The sequence below is a fragment of the Temnothorax curvispinosus genome, unplaced genomic scaffold (assembly GCF_003070985.1).
Source record: "Temnothorax curvispinosus isolate PA1 unplaced genomic scaffold, ASM307098v1 QBEX01007504.1, whole genome shotgun sequence".
In the NCBI taxonomy this organism is placed as follows: domain Eukaryota; kingdom Metazoa; phylum Arthropoda; class Insecta; order Hymenoptera; family Formicidae; genus Temnothorax; species Temnothorax curvispinosus.
This window is the reverse complement of record NW_020217284.1, coordinates 52,447-69,698: the sequence shown is the minus strand read 5'-3', so window position 1 is coordinate 69,698 and position 17,252 is coordinate 52,447. Positions and strand designations below refer to the sequence as shown.

Genomic DNA, 17,252 nt, shown 5'->3' with positions numbered 1-17,252 from the left:
GGGGGGGGCTCAGGAAAGTGCGAGGTTCATGGATTTCGAATCTCGTCGGGCAGTATCTGCGCGCCCCGTGGATGATCCTTCGTTAACGGGTTAGTGCCAGGATTCGTTGGCGCGATTACGGCTGCGTAACGCCTAGAGGAAGGACATTCTTAACTCAGTTAGCGAGAGCCGATAACTCGCTTATGTAACGAGAGTCTCATCCATGAGGTTTTCATCGGAAGCTTTGGAATTGATCGTGAAAAGCCGCGTGTTCCATAGCCACTTCTCTTCTCAAGCGGTGGTCTTGTGTCTTATTTCCGGAAGTTCGAGATTAAATAACGAAAGAAATATTGAAGCAGAAACATTGAAAATAAAAATAACATTTGTATAGAACCCTACTTTGTTTATGACATTTATAATTACATTTATAATTCGCGAATTTTTTTGAACACAAAATCGTATCTAAGGTGAATTTTAGAATTTATGAAGTTTATGATCTCATAATATATGTATATAAGAGTTTCTTATTCTATAGAAATAAAACAACAGAATATTATATATTACTTATATTATTTATTAATGATTAATATATTAATTATATGTTAATATAATTATGTTTCAAGTTGTATATATGTATATATATGTATGTATATATATAATTTTTTTTATTAACATTTGTTTTATTGAAGTGAAATATTTAAAAGAAACTTGCTGTTTTATTTCTATATTCTATAAAAGATATGGTCATTTCTCAAACTCTTGGTTAAAAGCGATTCTCACTCTTGTGAATTCGAAAGGAATCTCCAGGAATAGAGGAAACTGGAACACAGAATGAGTTAATTAAAATTTCCCGCGTAATTCCGATGATAAATTTGCCTTCCTTCGGGCGCGCGTCCGAACGATGACCTAGATATAAATTTCGATTTGAGGAACACCGTGGCTTTAATAACGGACGATTCGTGCGCCGGGCAACTTTCTTAATTACTCTCGACTGGGTCACTCTGCCTGGGCCGATCTTTCTATCTCTTTTCTTTCTCTCCCTATCTTTCTTTCTACTCCTTAACTCTTTTGAATCGAAAAGAGGGCATCAGAAGGACGTTTTTATCCTGACACAATTTTTTTAGCATAAATTTCGTGCTAACTTTGCTTTTTTTTCGTTAACTCAATGTGTGCTCTTGATATCAAGATCAATCAAGATCTGAATTTCGCAGAATTTAACTGTGTTGCGTGACATAAATGTGACATTCACGACAAACATTCACTTTCCAGACTCATACATATATAGGCGTCAGAAATATCGATCCAAGGAGAGCAGCTTTGACATGCTGCAAAATATTCCGCTAAAAATTTTATATTGTTTCAATTTTACACAGAGAAAGACTTCTAAGAGATGTAATATAATATTAAAATATTCTTCAATTACGTTCTTATTTTTTTAATATGTTTATGCACCACGTTTGTCAATGTTTGTAATACATTTTACGACGTGATAATATGTAAAATATAAAACGTTTCGAGAAAGTCTCAAAAGAAATCAGAAATACTTTGTTTGCAAGGAGAAAGAATGGAAGCCTGTTCGTCTTCGAAAGACGAAGACGAACGGCGACAGTATTCATTTATTTACTCGTGCCCGGAACCTGGAACTCCACCTGGACCGTGGCGACGTAGAAACGGAAAATGGCGAGTCCTGAAACTTTTACTTGTTGTGCCGCCGCGTACTTCTGCTTCAATGTGCTGTGTATGCATGTGTGTGTATACGTTTGTACGAGAAGCAAGTAGTTACGCTCAGTCACTCGCAGACAAAGTAGTATAAACCGATCCGCCGGACCATCCCGAACTTTCCACTCTTAAAGTACGGTGATAGATTGTTGGAATGGAGAACAAATTTTCCTCGATAATTCATTATCTTGATTATACAGAGTGTATCCGAAACGTCTACACGAAAATTAATGAGCGTGAGTATTAGAAACTATAACGGTCGCATCGATCATGCTGAGTGTTTGCTCAACGGCGAAATCTGAAATCTTCTATCTTATGGGACTTCGATCGAGGATGAGTTTTGAGATAACAGATGATATAATTTAATGCAAAACGAGATTGTACTCAAATAAAGATAATTTTAAAAGAATCGATAACATTGCCAACGAGATTTACAATCCTCGAAGAAAATTCTGTGGGTGTAATCGATACGCTCGTGACCCTTCATTAAAGTCGAAGCTTTGATCGTTGTAATGAAGCATTCGTTAATACCATCATTGTCCGGTTACTATACTTGTAACGAAGGTTCTCTCGTTTTGTTACGTTTTTACTTCCTTTCTCCATGCTGACCGTAAGTAAAATGTAAATGCTCTCGTTATGCTCTGGTAATCACAAATGGCCATTAGCTGCGCTCCGACAAAAAGGCTGCATTTTATTTTCTCATTATTGTACCGCATTTGGTTTGTAGAACAGTTCTCATAGTCAGACTCGGTAGATTTGAATTTGCCGCGAATTAAATAATGATAAAATTTCGACAACGTCAAGTCGCTGTTTAAATAAAATACGTGAAATACGAGAATGTGTAAAATAAATAGGTAACTACCGGCGTATTTAAAAATAAAAATGTGAAAAAGTAACTATTGAGAAAGAAGGAAAATCTTGAGAAAAAAGTACTTTGTTTAATATAATATTTTATTTTATTATGTTCTAAAAATATATAAAAATTACTAATATTTGTGTTATATCTCGTGAACATTATTTTAAGTGTTATGCATTTTTTACAATGTTATCAGTGGCGAATATAGTCTTCTTTAATGTAAAGTGATTGTCTGATCACACTATCATTTTTAAAAATATTTTAATAATATTATATTTCATATATACACGTCACGAAAATTTTTCGGAAATAGTTCGATGTGCCAGCATCACGAACATATCATATGACGGATGAATTAATGCAACGTATCATCATGAATTATGCACTCGTTGTGCAACAGCATGTTGCGCGCATGAGTATTCTCCTTGTGTAACATAACAACATGATGTCAGTAGCGAGAGAACACGATACGTTGTTTTCCCAGAGCCAATTCAAGCATTTTCCTCTCTAAAACGCATACAACACTATTCTACAAACTTTCTCTTTCTTTTATTTGTGTTGGATGCTGGAACGCTTAAAATGAAGATAGCTATCTATTAAATTGTGTACTACGCGGCAAATCGGCGGCGTTATACCTGTCTTAATTTCGTTTACGACAGACATGTTTCGTAATTATCCTATAACTCGGCCGATTAATTTTATCCGAACCTTCAAACAATTCCGCATCACCGTACGTCCTTTTTACGGCTATTGAGAAAATTAATTTGAAGCACCTTTTAACCTGCCGGCAGCTACGCTTGAGATTTTAACATCAGATTTTAGCTTCAAGAGCGATCCTTTAACAACTTTGTAGTTTTTTCTTTGCGAATATTAAAAGCAAAGTATAAAAGGAATAAATAAACGTTAATCATTTTTCGAAATAATGCATTTTTTAAAGATAGAACGCATATGCTGCTCCAAAGTAACGATAAAATAAGTAAGATAAAAGTAGCAAGATAAAGAGAAATTGAAACGTTTTAACATTCTAATAAAATTATTAATTTATTTTACGAGATGAATAATCCTTTCTTATCTTCCAAGTCTATCCATTCTTGTCTTTATCTGCATGCAATTCGTACCTCCGTGCGTATTCGACGACACGTACTCATCTCGTAGCAAGCTGTCTAGTTGCCACGTATCTTCGCGAAACTTGGCTCGATAGACTCCGGGATTCATATTTGCGCAGAGCGGAGACGTTTAACGGAGTCCGGGTCCCGACGTATGTGCTCCCTTTGAAGCTTCCTGTAGGCAGTGGTCCCGCCGTGCAATGGCATCGGGAAACGAGATCGCGGAGCAAATAGCGTGTTCGTGCAAACACAGCCCGGCGTCTCTATCGGGCTTGCCCATGTCCGCTCTGATGCACTACCGGGCGACTCCGTATCGAAGACTGACTCGGATACATGTCCTGGGTACTCCTTTCTCGCGCGCGTTTCATCGACCGCGCGTGGATACGCGCCTGGAGAATCTCCTGGTAGATAGCAAACAATTTGCGATTCCGTGTGCTTAGCTTTCGATCGTGCTTTTCGATACGTCGAATGGATAAATAACGACTAAAAATAAAAGTTTAAGAAGAAGGAAATGAAACTTGTTATATGTATAGCAAGATAGGCGCGAATTAAAAGGAGAATCAATATATATAGGGATCTTTTCACAGTTACATATGAGTTTTTCGTCCTCAATCAGACATTGTTTTAAAGAATTCTGAGTTTCTTTGTAATAATATTTTTTTTTATTTCTTTTTATTTTTATAAATTGGGTGTTCTCCTATTAATTTCTATTAACATTAAGTGATAATAGCGTTTTTTAGTGACACTGATTATAACTTTATTATTATAAAACTAGCGGAGTGCACAATAATTCAAAAGTTAGAAATGTCAAGAATATAGATTCGCGAAGCCATGCAAAAACTTGCAGTTACGGAATGTAGCGAATCGTTAATTGCGCGGCGTCATTTCGCGGATGCATCTGCGTGGCTTCGTCTCGGTCGACTGGAGTTCAAGCTGGCGTATTTCCTGAGGGATGTGCAGCCAGTCGACGGTGTAGAAATCCCGCTGCGAGATCCTCGCCTCATGCACGGAGGATCGATTGATGGCAATCGATGTACATGCATCTGACGTATGCAGCCGAGCGCGACTGCAATCCCTCTCTCTCTCTCTCTTTCCCTCCCTCCTTTCCGCCCTTTCCCAATCCTTTCCTCTCTTTTGCCTGCCGTCCCATTTTCGTTTCTCTGCATCCTAAGGCTTCTTTTTGCCCAGTGACATCAATCAGTGCTCGATATTCGTTCGTATGTGACGTATAAACTATTTCTCTCGTCGATAAGGTCAAATCTTCGTTAATATCATGAATAAATTCTAAATACCTGAATTATAAATATCTAAGTTAATTTTATTAAGAATTCAGAGACGGAATTTATATTGATTAGCGGAAAAGTAACTCGCTATGATTTACCATGAATAAAATAGATAAGTGTCGTTCGATTGCAAGATTTCTTGCTATTTGTGAGAATACAGGAGCTTCATATATAGAACGATTGTGGAGGCGAGGGCGGAAGTTAAACAGTAGACGGCATAAGAAAGAAACGACAACGAAAAAAGGTGCAAGAGAGCGTCGTTGGTAATCAATATCAAGTGGAGAAGCTTTTCACGAAGAAGCGGTCTTCTTCGAAAGCAAAAAATCCGTTTGAAAAACAGCCGACCGTTCCAAGTTGCTTTCGAAACGAGAATTTGTGCGAAAACGAGAAAAAGATATCGATTGTAATGACGTTTTGATAAATCCCAGATTTACAATCGAGTGATAAACATGGTCGCGTGTATGTTACGTGGAAGAAACGTGCTTTATAAAGATACATTTTTATTTTACGTCATGGCAAAGAACTCATTAATATATACACGATCGATCGTCATAAAACTGTGAAATGATATAAAAACTTTCGCGGGATTATTCATTATTCTCCAAATACATTAATAAATCTTTCTGAGATATATCCTGGCGGATGTACAAAAGCCTTGCTGTTATTATTTCACCGTATCCGATTACGTAAATGTGTGCGCGCTCTAATGGACTTTCCATTAATATTACGTAAAAAGTGTATCGAAAATTTTTTCCGATCGCGAAACATAAAAGTGATACGCCGCGAAATATTTTATCAATACGTTAGTGAGATGTGTCTCAGGCTATTGAATATTAATGGAATCGTTTGCCTTCGATTAGCGAAACGTTCGATTGGCGGACGACAATGCAGCAACTCTTCGCGCTCCGTTTTCACTTATTCTTGCGCGTCCTTCGCACATTTCGCCGCATGCTTTGCACTTTCGACGTTGAAATATCATCAATCTAGTCCGATCTTGGTAATTGTCTCGCCATCTTTCTCGATCAATCTTTCGTCCTACAACGCCGGTATTTCAATTAAGCACCTCGACGACCGCGTTCTTTCGTAATTACCCTCACATACATACAATGGTGGAGTAAAAAGAGGAGTGAAATATTCGTTCGCAACGTAGCTTTATAATTTTTCCTGGCAATATATCCCTGATCGTAGCATATACATATATGTGGGTACAACATAGGTTTGGATAAGAAACTTTGTCACTCTTTAAACAAATGAGGATTATTATTAAATCTCTCTTAATGATTTACGGCGTTCTTCGAACGCATCATTTGTAAAATTTGCCACGCGTGGCTTGGCGTGTTGTTGCTCAGAAACCCTTCATTTATAAGATGCGTCAGCGAATTTTCTCTGAACTCTTCGCGCGGCGACAGCAGATCGATTATAATAGCATACAGGCTGTGCCAATATCGCAAGATAACTTATATTGGCGACGATAACAATGTTTTTTGGTGATGTTGAATTATTACTGCTACGAAGTGGGGGGGGGGGGCGTACGAAAAATATTATATCAAATCTGTTAAAAATACATTAAAGTATAATATTTCCCTAAAATATTATGTCAACTTATCATATAACGTTATAAAGTTAAATACGTAAATGTACTAATCTATCGTTGTGAAAACAGTAAGAGATTTTTCGATCTGGAATGAAATTTTATGTGCAATAAAATAACGTAAATGTAAAATAATACGTAAACATTATTTTACTGCATAATGCATTTACAACGACGACCACAACAGGTAAAAAGTAGCCGTAAAGCTCATTAATATTACACGAGAATCGTAAGTAACGTGACGAGAGCTTTTTGAGTCAGCTCGCGCGCGAACGAAGGAGCAACTAATATTTTTTGTTTTCAGATAATAAATCGCTCCGTCACCTATTACTCCGCTTTTTTCCTGCATCTTTGTAGCGCTTGGATCATTGTTTCCCGAAATTTCTCATCCTCGCTCCTTTACGTCGAAGGTAATAATCATTGTAAAAGCATTTCTCGTGCGCCAGAGAGAACCGTAAATTTCCGCTGTTTCCTTTCTCGACGATGGTATTGTGCAATTTTCCCCGCAACCGCATCACCGACGGCTTTTCTACGGTTTCCTAATACGAATCTGTTTTACAGCCGGGTAAACGACTCGTCTTTTTCGTCGTCGTCATGAGAAAGATGAGAAAGAAAGTTCTTCGCACAACTATACTCTGAACAAACACTACGCGAAGATATTTATTAAAATATCCGTTTAGGCAATTTTTAATGATATTATTGCATTGAGGAATTCCGATCTGCAGGATCAGGTTTATGCATTAATAGGAAATATAGGCCCTCGACCTTTGGATTCGCAATAGAAGTTCAAGATAGTCCATCTATTTTTAGAGCAGACTTTGTTTCCAGTGTTTTACAAATGCATGTGCTAATGATTACAAGTATGCGGGAAGTAATAGAATGATTAAAAAATATACAGATACTGATAATATCTCTCATATCTCAGGTTAATAGAGCAAGGCAAGATGTTGCAGATGATGTTGCGAATGATTTCCGACGTGGAAAATGATTTGACATCGGGCTGTGGTTACGCCATAAAATATTACGATATAATCTCGTCTCTCTATCTCTCTCTTCGGAGGCCATGGTTTGAAGAGCGTTCCTCATTCGCATCATTTGCACGACGTCATCGTTGCACTCTCGAGACGGAACTCGCATGCTCGCGGGAGAATTCGTCCGCCGCGCCGCGGCGACAGCCAATCCACGACAGCAGGATTGCCCCGATAAGATGGAAGTTTAGATTAAATCGTGAATATTTAAAGCTCGGCCCTCGAGGGACGCGTGCTTCCTCTCACGCGTACTTTCAGTAACGAAGGGCTTACTAAAAGGCACTCGGATACGCGACACCCGATAAGAGAGAAAGATTATTCGAGTTGCTTTTGGGGATTAACCCTTATCCGGGAAATCAGATTTTCCGTGCGAAAGGAAAAACCACTTTCCCTCAGATTAATTATTCAACAGAAATGTTTTGGCGATTAAAAACCTCTATCTAATTGGACTTTAACATCTGTATTATTGGTGACTAATTTTAGTAATTTGGAATAAAAATTATTGAAAGTAACATAGCAGTTGCAAGTTTAACAAACAGAGTCGGCTTGGAAAATATTCTTGCATCGTTCCTGAAAATAAGATTATTTGATAGTATATAATATCCGGGAAAGTAGAAAAGAGATTCTGATTATCGACAAAACACAATAAATGACTTTATTACCATAGTGTAATTTCCATAGCATCGTGACCATTTAACCATGAAAAATAATATTTTTTTGTTATAAAATGACTTAAATTCGGACTTATTTAGCATAATAATTTTTTACAAGATAATACTTCGTAATAACGGATTATTCATATGTATGCGTTTAAGATTACGTATATCTACATTACGTAATGTTATGCTGTGATAACTAATGTTTCAACGAACATTTTTGGTATAATGTCCGGTGATAAAAATTTTTATCAGGCCAAGTATATTAAAGTTGACGAATAAAAAGATATTATGCACATAATTTATATTTTTACTCTGAAGAAAAATAAAGTACTAAAAAATTATATGATAACGTTTAAGTGGCAACCATGTTTCATAAAAATTTCTAGAATAACGTAATACAATATGTTGTAATTTATTATACATGTTATTTTACATTACATTATATTAAATCTTTTACAAAGTTAATTGATCTAATCAATATTTAAGCAAATATCATGACGTAGATATACTTTAGACAATTTAGACAATCGTATTGCTGGCCACCACTTTGAAATTGAGTGAAAATACTCTCAATAAGTTTCTGTGGTGTAGTGGTTATCACATCCGCCTAACACGCGGAAGGTCCCCGGTTCGATCCCGGGCGGAAACATTTTTTTTTTGATATTGGAAATTAATCTAAAACAAATAAAATTAAGCAATGAATTATATCAGAGAAAACTGTTAGCAAAATATGGTAAAAATAAAAATAAAATTATTAAAAAAATTTTTGTTTTAACTCGCGTATAGTATTTTCAAACAACGTATCTTCATTAACAGTTAATGAAGTAGCAGCTGCCATTATTACCATTTTACAAATTAAGGTAAGAGCCCCGAATACATTTTTCTCAAAACTGGCTTCCTGCCAAAGTTCCCGTGAAAGTTCCTTTCGCAGACACTGTCTTAATTGCTGAACATTATGTAAAATGAGGATTTACGAAATAGCTGCATAGAGCAGACATAATTTATAATGCTCTGTGCAGCATGGTGCGCGCGGGCCGATACATAATTTACTAATTACATCTGTGGCTGTAATTAGCATAATCGATGCCGTTCACGTAGTAGCTCACGTAGTAATATGTATGTAGAATATATGTTTCCGTGGTGTAGTGGTTATCACATCCGCCTAACACGCGGAAGGTCCCCGGTTCGATCCCGGGCGGAAACATATTTTTTGCCAAAATTTGAAGGTATAAAAATGCGATGCATATTGTATTTCTCCGTTGCATGTCAATACGAAAAAAAGAGAACGATGTAACTCGTGATCGTGTAATGATCAGCATACTGGTCTGAATATAATCAACAAAGTTGTAATGGAAGAGCATAATGATACAATTCAGAGTGGTTTAATGCAATAAAGTATTTAAAATTTGACATATGTATACAATTTTTTTTTTAACAAAAAAATACATTTTGGTTTATTTCCATTGAATTGTTTCATATAAATTTTTACTAAACTCTAAATTCTCTTAACAGTAGTCTCTTAACAATAATCTTAATTCCTTAAAATTGTTGTAAATTTATTTATCATCTGCATATCTTTTTCAACGGAATACTTTTTATTAAATATATTGGAAATTCTTTTATAATAATTTCCAGTATGTTTATAAGATTATAAATAAATAAATTTACAATAATTTGGATAAATTAAGATTAGTGTTTCCACTTTGACACACATGGCAATCAATAATCGTCAAAGACAGTGCGATAATTCCGTCTGAGTGTGCGTATTACTCTCGAGAGAGCACTCGAGGAGATGAAATTATCGAACAATAGCGTGAGGGGCAAAGCCGCGTCTCAACAGAAACAATGGCAGTCGATTAACGGTAAACTGCCGATTAGAGTGCACGAAAGTACATGCATTATGCATGACACTCGTGTAACGATCGTGTTAACCCGCGAATCGAGTATGCGGGAGTCAGTGGGCCGCGCTTTGTGAAAGTTTAATGCGAACTATCGGCGCCATTAGTAAATCTACGCAACGCGTCACGGTTCAGGCACCCCTTTCACTTCGAAAAACTGGTCCAATCGAATTTGGTTCTCTTATTTTTCGGATTTCGTCCGAAAAATTTTCCCCCCCCCCCCTCTCTCTTTCTCTCGATATTATAAATTTTACAATTAAGTCAGTTGCGTGAAAAAGAATTATATTTTTTTCCTTTCTCTCTTCTTTCCTATGAAATCGCTTTCTATCAAATTTTCAAAAGAATTGTTGTGAAATTTGTAGAAATTAATTAGGCAATTAATCAATATCAGATAAGATCATAATAATTTCAATTATTTATGCGTGCAACATTTTTATGTAAAATACAAATAAAAATTAATAATATTTTAATAAGATTTATAAAATTTACTTGCGCCATTTGTGAAATAAAGGGTTTTGCATAGACCTTTTATGGAAGATATGTATATATGCATATTCCGCGTGGTGTACGTAGCGCAATCACAAAGTCCTCGACTCTAAAGGATTGACCCAGAAGAACGCCAGATTCACGACGCGGAAGTGGGAGCCGCCGGCTTTCGCGGAGTTCTCAAGTTTGCAAGTTATAATACTTTGTCTCAGGATATAGGAAAATGCGGTCTAGACACCCCCCGATGTATCCTCCTCGTTGTCGTTTTTTGTTTCTTCTTCTTCTTCAATCCGAGCTTTCTCTATGGTTCTTTTTATTCCGCGCCGATCTCGGATACGTACAAGTTTTATGAGTACCGTTGCTACCCTACTGCCCTTAAATCCCGATCTCGTTTTTCGTCTTCTCTCGTTTCTCGCGACTCCAGTAAAGTTTCGCTTCCGGCCTCCCAGATGCATCCCCACAAATGAAGCACAAAATAAAGATATAAAGAAACGTAGGCAGTTATAAAATAATTCTTATTGCTCTAGATATATGTAAAACTTAAGCGAACAAAAATTTCCAGTCCCATTCAATTTACTGTATAACCAGGAAAAAAATGTATATATAAAAGCATGCACGATTTCCTATTCGCGTCTAAAATAATTTGATTTTTCTTGTGTCCTTGTGTGCAAAAAAACACAGACACACAAATCACGTTTCTTCATGCACGATCGAGAAATTCCTGAAAAATTGCAGGCTTTCGAGATAGCTTTTCTCTTGTCGTCCTCCCGGTCGATGCACACAATGTAACTTGCACGCGATCGCGCGACGGCGATCGTGCGTGCAGGGTAATTTAATTATAAGTTGTAAAAGCCGACATTATTGTTCGTCGTCGTAGTTTCGCGAACTCAATCCTATCTAACTTTCGGCTCACCAATGTTTGCGTTCCGCTTTTGTCGCACGCGCGCCCGCCACTTGTACACTTTATGTCGAGCCGGCGCGTGGCGCGGCGCGGCGTGGCGCGTTGCGATGCATCCGATATCCGGTATTACAAGCGCATTTACGTAGCAGTACTTTTAACGATCAAACAGAAGAAAGTAGGTTAATGTTGAGAGAAATAAGAATCTTTCAATTTTCATTATGTGGAAAACAAACGTTAGAACTATACATATAATAAGATGCAATGTATATTTTGCGATATTATTTATATAGGATATTTTCTGTATTATAAATAACATTTATTATTTAAAATGGTAAAAAACAAAATTAAAATTAATATCAAAATGTGTAAAAAATACAGAATATGTTCTATTGTTTAATAAAAGTGTAATATAATTGTGTTTAAAATAATTTATACTAGCAAAGAGACAAATATATTTGCGTGATATTTTGGTGTAACAAACTTCTGAGAATCATATTTAGAGAAACTGTTGTAACTTTAGAAACTCTTTATGAAATTTTTGAAAAAATTTATTAGAAAATTTGGGGATAAATGTGTATATAGATTACATATGAGATGTTTTATGTTAGTGGTTTAATCAAGACACGCGCGCTCGATCTCTCGATGACAAGTGCGATAAATTGCAAGAGAATGACTGTGCGAAGGAAGGCATTAAGGGGATGGATTAGATGAGAAGAGAAATAATGCCATAATTATGGTGCAACGAGATAATCGCGGAATAGAATGCTCGTCTGACCTGCACGGAAAAAAAGGATTAGCAACTGGAGCTAAAACTTAGCTGTGACAGCTAAGATGTGTCGCTATTCTAGGGACAGCTAATGTTGTTGCTGTCCCAGCTAAATTTATTCGCTATTTAAACTTAGCTACTATAGCAACAAATTTTTGCTACAACAGATCAAATGTCGCTTAGCTAAATTATCTACTTTAGCTACTTAGCTTATTAGCTAAGCCTTTAGCTTATTAGCTACTTTTTAGCCGCTTGTGCTAAATTACGCTTTCTATTTCAGCTAATAAATTTTTACGTGGCAGCTAATTACTTTTTCCTATAATAGCCAAAGTTTAGCTACGATACTAAGGTGTTAGCTCTTACAGCTAAGCTTGATTCAGCTACTGGAATTTAGCTACTATTGCAAACTCATTTTTTTCCGTGTGGTCTGGCGGCTTTCTATTATATCGTTGCGGTGGATATTTCACGTCGCGTCGATCTAGCAGCTGCAGCTGCAATTTGGCACTTGCGTGGCGTAAACTGGTATCTCGAGAGATATTACGCGATTACCATATGCGTGCGTGTGTGTGCGGACGCAGCGAGACGGCGCGGGCAAATTGTGCTATCAACAAAATTGCGAACACCGTCAGCTCGCACAATGTTGGTTTACCGTCACTTTAGTTTAGTTACGTTGCGAGTGGATAATTTATCCGAGACGTTGATATTATTCATATTTTTATAATTATATACACTTAGAGCGTTAATTACCAAATGCGCAAATTGATAATTGATTAAAAGCATTTTTTGTTCAATCATTTCTTATCGATATAAATTCATAATAATAAAGTGTGTAAAAGAAAAAAATATAGCACCACTGATAACTTTATAATTAAATAAAATATATAGTAGTATAATTAAAAATTAATGATTACTAATATAATAATATTGATAAATACTGATACCCCATAAAACACTGATCGTTAAGGATTTCATAAAATATTTGTGTGTGTGTGTGTTGCACAATAATTATTTATAATTAAAAATACTGGCTCAGAAAGAAAGAGAAATATTACAGTTATCTTGAAAAAAATATATTATCGAGCAAGAGTATTTGAGGGGGCAACGACCTTGTGGTCTATTTTTCTAACAGGTAAAGGAAGAACACGGGAAACACGGGGAAGAAGTACAGACCTGGTAGTTAGCCAGGACTCATAGGATGTCCGGCACGTACCGCGATATCGGGTCGTCGAGGATCAAAACTTTAACTTTCCTCGGGCAAGATTTTTCCCCGTAGCTTTACCGTGGTAGCTGGGACGAGCGACTTGAGGTTCGTACCTGACATACCTCCGTATCCCGCGCGACTCATAATTTCTCGATATTATTCGCGAATTGAATTGAGCATTGCGAATAATCCAGCAATAATCGTCGTCGAAAGATCGTCATATAAATGGAATTGTTTATTAATTTGTATTATATCATCGTCATATAAATGGAATTGTAATAATTTATAATAAAATGTTATATTAATTATTTCTCTACATATAATAAATGAAAAGAATGTAGCATTATATGACAATTTTTATTTGTAATTATCTTATTGTGTTTTATATTACGTATTTTTAAATCAGTGTGTAATTTATATTTATTTTTATTACCTAAATTATCTCATATAATTTTTTAATTATTTTAAATTTGCAGGAGATGTTAACTTGTCATTTTTCTCTGGAACAAAACTTTCAAAGACGAGTTTTATTTTCCGCAGAAAACTAATTTATTTCGTTGCAATCTTATCTCACGCGTATTATTCGTTTTTCTGGGCTTAAACATTCATTTGCTACTGTTAAATGTCACTCCGTTGGTGTTTTTCCTTGTTTCGTCACCACATTTCTCTAACTTGCCTACTTTCTTCTACGACCGCGGTACAGCATTGCGATGGCTGAGCGGGATTATCCTGAAATCCTGCCGGCAAGAGAGACCGGGGACCGCGCAGGATATTCCGGATGCGGCGGTAATGTCTCGCCGACGAGAAGAGCTGAAGACGAATGATCCACACGGAATATCAAACCCTCTCGAAGAAAGCCCACACGAAGGGATTATTTTTTTCTCGCCGACACGAGCGCGCAGGGAGATCATATCAAACATCATCGTCACGAGTAGATGGTGGTCCTTTCAGCTGTCTAATCTATTCCGATAAAAGCTCCCGCGGAACCGGGTTATAACTTCGCACGTAAGAGACCGCACGGGAGAGAATTCTTTGTGTACTTGGTCCATTTGCGGATATCTTTGAAGTGCTTTGAAATAGTGGGGCAAGTATTGGTCGACCTCGTTCTCGTTGTATAAGAAAAGAGTACACAGAAATAGGTATTCCTTAACTACTATCAATTAATAAACAGGAAGAAACGGTCATTTCTTAAATGATATCAAGCATTCTAATTTTCTATCTTGATATAAGGCAATAAGGCATTAAAATTATTCAATTGTAGATCGCATGGCAATCTACAATTCGATCTACAATTAATTATATTAATGTTTTATTTGTTATTTGTATTTAAATTTTATTTATCAGTTTTATATTTTATTATTTTTAATTTAAATTTGATTTATTTATATATATTTAGTTTTATGTTCTAAGTATTATACTATTTCACTTTTTAATTTTTATTGAAATATTGAAGTCATAATTTTTAAATCCATATTGGGATTTTTTTATCGCGTGACTTCTTGGGTATCAGAAGCCTTGAGGGAAAAAATTGACAGCATTTTATCACGGCGGAAAAACGCTTCTAGGTTGAGAATCTTTCAAGGTGTTATTCTTCTTATCCCCATGGTAAAGGTAGAGAAATTGCGCGACTTTTTTTTTGGCGAACGAACAATCTCTCTGAATTTGCCACTAGACAAAGAAAATGGAACCCTGTCATTATTGAATTTCTCTCATCCAACAGTGGAACATAATTAATATAATCTACATTTATATATATTTTATATATATATATATACACATACATATATACATCTCGAAGGTTTAAAGTTTTAAATAGGGAAATAATATATTTTTTTAGATATAAAAATAAAAGTAGCAACTTGATTTACTAAGTTTTTAACAAAGTATCTTAACTGACATATTTAATAGTGCAACTGCCAATAACACGCTGTACCTAATTTAAAAATTAGGCACTATAAAAATTTTTAATACGATTTTTTCTAAACTTATATTTTAGGCCTTAGGCAGTAATAATAATAAACATAGTAGTAATAATAAACATAAGACACTTTACTATTATACAATTTAAGCTCTTGTTATATTGAAAAGTGTATTAACTCCATTTTGATAAAAACTGAAGATATATGATAATCCTTTGAAAAAGTATGAATAAAGTAAAAAATTTATTATAACTTTTATTGGATATACATATTTCATAGACTTTTATTATTATAACTTTTATTAGATACATCATGGAAATATATAAAAATTCTCATAAAAATTTATTTCAAAGCTGAATAGATAGCCGATTTCTATCATAAAATTTTTATTATAAAAGAGTCTAAATTAACTTTTTTTCTTTATTGTATTCATACTATTTTAGCGGCCGCTCTCGGTGGTTGTATAGTGGATATGATGATGGGACGCGCGAGAATTAGTAATCGAAGATAATCTTGTCATACTATTTTAGTATTTTAGTATTTTAATATTTAACGTTTTTAATGTTTTGATATGAGAAGAGGAGATGAAACATAACACGTATTTCCACTGAAAAAAATACCGACTTAATCCCTTTTGGAAACAAGTTTTTCAAATAACGAGAGAAAGAAGCTTACTGTTGTCACGTAAAATTTATCTTTAGCCACTATAAAACCATAAAAGCAGAGCAAGGAAAAAGGGGCTAAAAGAATCCAAAACAGAAAAAAATTCTGTACTATCGTAGTTTCCAGACCGGTGAAAATCAGTACCACCGTCACCGCGTCTCGGTAAAGTAGGTTAGTAACAGAGATACGTCGGTTTACGATCTTTCTGTAGAAAGAAATCATCTTGACACGAACGAATGGTTTATTTCTTTTTGATTATCCGTTCTTACACATACACACATACACACAATACGAATGCGAAGTTTTTTAGTGCGCCGTAGGATGATTCACCCGTGAATAATAAACGGCAAAATTTATGGCGCGGCGCGTAACGAGAAACATGTTTCGTCGGAAAGAAAGAAAGAAAGAGAAAGAAAAGAATAGAAAAAAAAAATCAATTAGATCCAGTTAAAAGTTGACGACTTCTTGACAGAATCGGGTCATGTATACCGGTCTAACATCTCTGATATCTCTTGCGTTTGATTTTACCGCTGTATCAAATTCTTTAATTTTTAACCAATTTCCAAGTGTTTGCTCTTATAGTTTTTGCTCTTCCCAATAAAACTAGAATAATTGAATTTTATTTGTCGATTCGTTTTATTCATCTTTGTCTTCAATCCTTGACATGAAAAGATGTACGATACCTTGATATCTACTTCTATTCGCTGAAGATCCTTATTAAGAAGAGTTATTTTAGCAAACATTACTTTTTTTCTATTAAAAGAAAGTACAGAAGTTTTCTGCTATAAAAAGAGAAGAATTATATAAATAATACAACAATACAAATGTATCAAAAGTTTACTTTTAACGATGGTGAGCAGATTTTATGATTATATAATTATTATATTATGTTATAACTTTCTGCTAATAAAAGCGTTACGTAAATTTTAGAGGCATTACTTTAATTTTCTTAGCATGATGAAGCATGTACACTTTTTAAACGTCGCTTGGGAGGATAAACTCGATATAGCTCCCTCGTGCCTTGCCTTTGATGTTTGCCCTTAGATTCAATGGCTCGAATTAATACTTTTCACCCCTTCGGGTGTGCTTAAGAGCCTCTTGAAAACAGGTACAAAGCCGCCAAGACGGGTGCCATGAAAGGGTGCTCGAATTTGTGTCTTAATTCAAAATTCCCTTGTAACAAGGGTTGTCACACCG

At 35.5% G+C, this 17,252-nt stretch overlaps 1 protein-coding gene and 2 non-coding genes across 3 annotated transcripts in view; 2 read left to right on the top strand and 1 right to left on the bottom strand.

The window, feature by feature from the left end:
• The window catches only part of LOC112457093, a 91,592-nt gene that overhangs the window by 45,986 nt on the left and 28,354 nt on the right, over window positions 1-17,252 (bottom strand). The window lies entirely within an intron of this gene.
• Window positions 8,798-8,870, top strand: Trnav-aac. The gene has a single exon. It is a non-coding gene; the product is annotated as a tRNA-Val (tRNA).
• Trnav-aac lies at window positions 9,353-9,425 on the top strand. Its single transcript has one exon. It is a non-coding gene; the product is annotated as a tRNA-Val (tRNA).